A 6,765-nucleotide genomic window follows, 5' to 3' on the forward strand; every position below is an offset into this window, starting at 1 on the left:
CATGGAACATCTTTTTGGCAGAATGCTTTGCAGCTATTTAAGCCAGTGAAGTAGATCCATTAGTACTGAAAAAAGTTATGGATATGAGGATGTATTTTTGGTAAAGAAGGTTAAAAAGGACAGAGAATAATTTTATGTAAGAAAGATTCTTGTGTGGTAAATTTTTGTCTTAAGGTAAAACGACTAGCTACTGTTATAGTCTGATGCTGAAATTTTAAAAAAAATTATTATTTTTTAACAGCTTATGGCCATGCTAATCTTCTCTGTATCATTCCAACTTTAGTATATGTGCTGTCAAAGCAAGCACTGAAATATTTATCTTAAAGGCCTAGAAACACAGCGTATTCCTCCAGCATAACCCAATTCTGTACTCTTGGCTTTTATTGATGTGCCTAAATTGTTCCATGTAATCAGGAAACTTCCTATGTTGTTAGCGAGAGCCATGTATTCCCTCACTCAAGGTATTAGTTTTCTTGTTTACATTCCTGTATAATGTAATGTATATTCTTAACCCTAGATACATTCTTCCTGTGCCTGATTAAATTCAAGTACCCTTTTCATCAGGATTGACTTCCAGATTATCTAAATGGGCTTCCCATAAGGAGAAGCAATCACACTACAAGAGATTTTTCTTTATGTTTTGGTAACTGGCCTGAAAAAACAAAGATTTTACATTTTATCAAGATAATTTCTTATCTTGTCTTTATTAGGTTTTGGACTACATAGAAAAACTGAGCTTTAAAAGGGTTAAGGTTTTTACATCCATGTAACTTTCTGTATTGCTTTTGAAGTCTTTTGTCACTCTAGTTAAATTAATGGCTATTATTTTACAGTAACCTGTGATTTTGTTTTGATCAAGTGTTTTGAACTTTTTAACATCTTTGGCAGGTCCTCCCCCCACCCACATCATCAAAATCTGAAACTAAATCTTTTTTACTTAAAATTAACATTGGGATTTTCCAGCTGGGCCCTGGAGAGCCTCAAAGTTGTGTCTCTCATCTTTTAGATATATGAAATAATTAGGCTTATTTGGTAAATTGTATGGGAAGCATTGTAAAATGTTAAGTGATACTAGATATTCCTTCAGTTACATTTATGTTTATGCTATTGATATAAATGTTCTAAAAGTTATATCAATTCATAAAAATATATTACAGTCATAATTTTGGTGGCTGTGTTAAATCTTTCCTAAACTTATATTTGTGTGGATATGTATTAATGTGAGTATTCTAAGAGTTGTATAAAATTTATAAAAGTTTGATCCTCCTGATATGACATTGTCAGTCGTGATTCTGATTCTTTTTTTTCTTGTTGTTGAGATGGAGTCTCACTCTGTCGCCCAGGCCGGAGTGCAGTGGTGTGATCTCGGCTCACTGCAACCTCCGCCTCCCGGGTTCAAGCGATTCTCTTCCCTCAGCCTCCTGAGTAGCTGGGACTACAGGTGCGTGCCACCACGCCTGGCTAATTTTTTGTGTTTTTAGTAGAGACGGGGTTTCACCATATTAGCCAGGATGGTCTCGATCTCCTGACGTTGTGATCTGTTGGTCTCGGCCTCCCAAAGTGCTGGGATTGCAGGCGTGAGCCACCGCGCCTGGCCTGATTGTCATCTTAAAGTGCTGCATGTAATGGAAATAACTACATTTCCTTGTCAATTGGGAAATTATTTATTTATTTATTTTTTGAGACAAGGTCTCACTCTGTTGCCCAGGCTGGAGTAAAGTGGTGCGATCTTGGCTCACTGCAGCCTCTGCTTCCTGGGCTCCAGCAAGCAATCCTCCTACCTCGGCCTCTCCAGTAGCTGGGACTATAGTTGCACACCATCACACCCAGCTAATTTTTGTATTTTTTGTAGAGATGGGGTTTCACCGTGTTGCTCAGGCTGGTCTCAAACTCCTGGGCTCAAGCAATCTGCCCACCTCAACCTCCCAAAGTGCTGGGATTACAGGTGTGAACCACTGTGCCTGGCCAGGAACTTTCATCAGATTTTTAACCATGATTATTCTAAGTTTCTGTCATCCACAGTTATTGCTTTGAAGTCTTCTCTAAAAGCATTTGCAATCAGCTATAGTCCAAAATGGCTTTTCATGGAAAGACTCTAACGAGTAGTCTTGAACACAGATTTCTGATGACTTTAAGATCAATGAATGAAATAAAAATCTTCAGAACTCTAATAAGGAAATTTATAGGTTCATAAAACTGCTAATCAAGATCAAGCAAAAACAATAAATTAGTTAAACGAAATTAAGTAATTGATAATGTTTTTATGACTTATTTAAACCATTGTTGGTTCTTTATTTAAATGTTTTGTTTTTCAGATTTAAGAAATTTTTTTCTCATAAGCTATTTATAGTTTACAAGAATTTGGTAAAGTATACTTTTAATAAAGATAGAAACACTTTTGCTTTTTTCCCCTACTTGATTCTTCCAAAAATTGGCAAATACTTATGAGTATTCTTTATTTACATAAGTTCAGTAAAAATTTGCTCTCTCTTCATAAACAGGATGTAATTGGAAACATTGATTTTTTTTTTTACCAAGTCTTTTTTTGTGTGTTTGTGTTTTTGTTTATTTGTTTCTTTAGAGACAGAGTCTCACTCTGTTATCTAGGCTGCGATGCAGTGGCATGATCAAAGCTCACTGTGATCTCAAGCTCCTGGGCTCAAGTGAAACTCCTGCCTCAGCCTAGATGGCTGAGTGGCTAGGACTACAGGTATGTACCACCATGCTTGGCTAATTAAAAACAAAATTTTTTTTGGTAGAGGTGGGGTCTCACTATATTGCCCAGGTTGGTCTCAAATTCCTGGCCTCAAGTTATCCAGGATCCTCCTGCATTGGCCTCCCAAGTTTCTGGGATTACAGGTGTGAGCCAATGCCCCTGGCCTTTTACCAAGGCTTTGAATAAAATGTTGTATTTGAGAGTGTGCACAAAATGTCTGGCTTTAGTAGTTTCTAGCCTTACAGTGAGTGAATAAAAATTGTCACTTCTTGTCAGACCCAAGAACCTTAAGACTGAAATAAAGTCTAAAGTCTGCCTTGGTTTGGCTTCCCATGCTCAAGAAGTTTTTAAGTCTGAGAGTCCTAATAATCAATGTAGAGAGAAAAAGTTATATTTCTAAAGAAATATAATACAGCTGTTATTAGACAGTAGCCCTGCGCAGTTTTTCAAGTTCTTGTTATCTACCTGTAGACTAGATCAGGTCTTGAATTCTCCTAATTTCCTTCAATAATTGGCAATAAGCTTCTTTGTTCCTAAATCCCTGTAAGTCAAAACTAGATGAAATTTAAGAAACAAACCTCATGCCTGATGTATGGGCCACACAAAAGGAGCAGCAGTTGATGTTTTCACACTGTAGATAGCTTTTCTCAAGACACTGAAGCAAGACTCTATATCATAATTAGACTGTTACCCTCTTAATGCTACCTTTTACACTTGGTAAGCTAATGATATAATTGAAATTTCACCATCAGTATATTCTGCTGGTAACTTAAGAGAGCCTAAACTAAGAAATTGCTTAGTAGGCCGGGTGCAGTGGTTCATGCCTGTAATCCTAGCACTTTGGAAGGCCGAGGTGAGCAGATCACCTGAGGTCAGGAGTTCGAGACCAGCCTGGCTAACATGGTGAAACCCTGTCTTTCCTGAAAACACAAAAATTAGCTGGGCATGGCGGTGCACACCTGTAGTCCCAGCCACTCAAGAGGCTGAGGCAGGAGAATCACTTGAACTTGGGAGGTGAGGTTGCAGTGAGCCAAGATTGTGCCGCTGCACTCCAGCCTGGGTGACAGAGAGAGATTGTGTCTCAAACAAAACAAAACAAAACAAAATTGTTTAGTATCCATTGGTTAAATAAGAAAATGTCTGTGCTATTGGTAATACTATGTGCTATACCTGGATAAATTCCTCTGGAAAGGTTGAGACCCATATACACAAAATAAGAAAGTAGTTCACTTGCTTACAATAGGTCTCGCCTAATTCCCTATAGTCATTTGATTTATTCAATTAGTTATCTTTAAGCCTAGATTAATGGCTCAAAATAATTATACAAATTAGAATAGTCATATTACTATTAATTTTACTTTGTCTTTTCCCTTTTTAAACTTCGTATATGTTAACTCTACAATTTTTGCGGAAGTACAACTCCTAACAAAATAATGCTGACCCAGCACTTTGAGATGAAAACAAAAGACCACAGAACAGAACTTATTAATGGACTTCAGGTAGACTTAGCCTTACAGCTACTCCCTTTAAACCTCCCTTGTTGCTCAAACATGGCTGAAAGAGTTTTGACACTGACTCCTAGTTGCCAATTACTCCTTATAATGTGAGACAAGACCAATAACGAGGACAGGTCTATTCTGTACTGAGGAACATCAAAACCTAACTACAGGGTGTTTAATCAGTGATGCTTTTGGAGAAAGATCTTGATGAAAAGAGGAAAATATGGATATTGTCAGAACCAAAATGAAGTTACTGATGTCAAAAAAAAAAAAAAACAACCAAAACCCACTGACAAATAGAGCTGGGGAACGTCATAAAGAAAAGGCTCTCATGCTTATATGCCTGATAATAAAAACTATCACAAAGATTCTGTAAAAACCACAATCTTTCATAAAATCCATTGCAACCTTACACAAGAAATACTTCTGCAGGGACATCTGCCCAACAACTGCCTTTCCAACCCTGCACCAGCGTCACACTTGTTATTGATCTTTATAGCCAAGGATAATGATGTCAAAACAATTCTGTGATCCTCCTCATTTTTTCCCTTAAAAACCTTTGCCTTCCTTTACCTCCCTGAATATGCACATAATTTACTATGGCACACGTATTCTCATTGCAATGCTGTAGCCCCAAAATAAATATCTTTTATAGCATCTCTGCTCTTTGTTATTTAGGATGACAGTACTGATCAGGAAAGCATCCATGATTAAGAAGAAAAAACAAGGCTGTGGTGGCACACACCTGTAGTCCCAACTACTCAGGAGGCTGAGGTAGGAGGATTGCTTGAGGCCAGGAGTTCAAGCCCAGGCTGGGCAACATAGTGAGACCCACATCTCTAAAAAAAAAATTAATAGAAAAAGAAAAAGCAAGTTATAGGCCATCTTTTTTTCATCAGAGCCATCACACTGGATACAGGCCAATTTTATATCATTTGTATAAATATAATTTGTAAGTATATATAGCTAATCCGTGTGGCATAGCTATGTCAGAAGAAAGGAATTAGAGGGTTGGTGTGGATAACTTTGTCTTTTTTTCTTTTTTTTTTGAGATGGAGTCTCACTCTGTTGCCTAGGCTGGAGTGCAATGGCGCAATCTCGGCTCACTGCAACCTCCACTTCCCAGGTTCAGGCGATTCTCGTGCCTCAGCCTCCCCAGTAGCGAGGATTACAAGCACATGCCACCATGCCCAGCTAATTTTGTATTTTTAGTAGAGGCAGGGTTTCAACATGTTGGCCAGGCTGGTCTTGAACTCCTGACTTCAAGTGATCCGTCTGCCTTGGCCTCCCAAAGAGCTGGGATTACAGGCGTGAGCCACCGTGCCCAGCTTGTCTTCTTTTTTATGGAATTTTAGTTTGAAAGAAATTACTTTCTTTCTAGTATTTTTCAGGATTTTCAAATAATGTTAAGCTAACAAAGAACAGTTTAGATGTTTTCTCTGAAACTCCAAAGTTGGACAGTATTATCTTAACTTTCCCTAAAAAAAGTACACCTTTTCTAATAAAAATATGATCATTGGCCAGGTGCAGTGCCTGATGCCTGTAATCTCGGCGCTTTGGGAGGCCTTGGCAGAAGTTCGAGATCAGCCTGGCCAACATTGTGAAACCTGATCTCTACTGAAAATACAAAAATTAGCCAGGCGTGGTGGCACAAACCTGTAATCCCAGCTACATGAGCCCAGAAGGCAGAGGTTGAAGTGAGCCTCCCAGCACCAATGAACTCCAGTCTGGGTGATGGAGGGAAAGTCTGTCTGAAAAGAGAAGAGAAGAGAAGAGAAGAGAAAAGATAGGAGAAGAGGGGAGGGGAGGGGAGGGGAGGGGGTCATTTTGGATTTTCATATTTTGTGTAAATTTCCTCATTTTTCAGGACTTGCCCATCATTAAGCTTTTTAAATTCTAGATGTGAAGACCGTACATGTTCTATAATCTTGAAAGTAGGAAAAACATTTTATGTATCAGTCAAAATTTAATTCTAGATAAAAACAGTTGGTTCATGTCTTCTCTCTTTCTTTTTTGTAGTTTAATGTATTTTGATAGCAAACTTGCAGGGATAGCACAGAAGACAGGCAACATTAAAATATGTACTTGCGTGTGGAACAATTCAGAAAAGTGAATGGATGGAATCTACTGTATGATAAACTTGCAACAAACACCCTTTAGTTGCCATCGATAAACAATTTACTTGTTTTGAAAATGCTGGCACTGTCCAGAAAATTTTAACAGGTTTATTTATAACTATTATAAAGTTGAAACACTGAAACTTGTTCACTGAAACATTTTGACTTGCATTAATGCTTTACATCCCTGGCATTTATACTAAAAATTCACACACAAATGAAAATGGAAAAACTGCCAATACCTGTTTTCTGTTCCCTGTTTATCCACTCACAATCATACATTTAAGTACCTTTTGACCCCAAGGAAAAAATATAATGTTCAGAACTACCAACAACAGGAAGAAGATAAATTTTTTTAGAGTGAATGTTTCCCATTGTAGTGGATTCTTAAGCATTTTTCCACATATGCAGCATGCTACCTGGATGTCTTTTG

General features: G+C 37.8%; 1 pseudogene; it reads right to left on the reverse strand.

Moving 5' to 3' along the window:
* Positions 1–216: 216 nt before the first annotated feature.
* Positions 217–307, reverse strand: LOC116477457 (U6 spliceosomal RNA; annotated as a pseudogene).
* Between the last annotated feature and the right edge of the window lie 6,458 nt (positions 308–6,765).

Source organism: Hylobates moloch, unplaced genomic scaffold, assembly GCF_009828535.3.
Source record: "Hylobates moloch isolate HMO894 unplaced genomic scaffold, HMol_V3 SCAFFOLD_2, whole genome shotgun sequence".
Lineage (NCBI taxonomy): Eukaryota > Metazoa > Chordata > Mammalia > Primates > Hylobatidae > Hylobates > Hylobates moloch.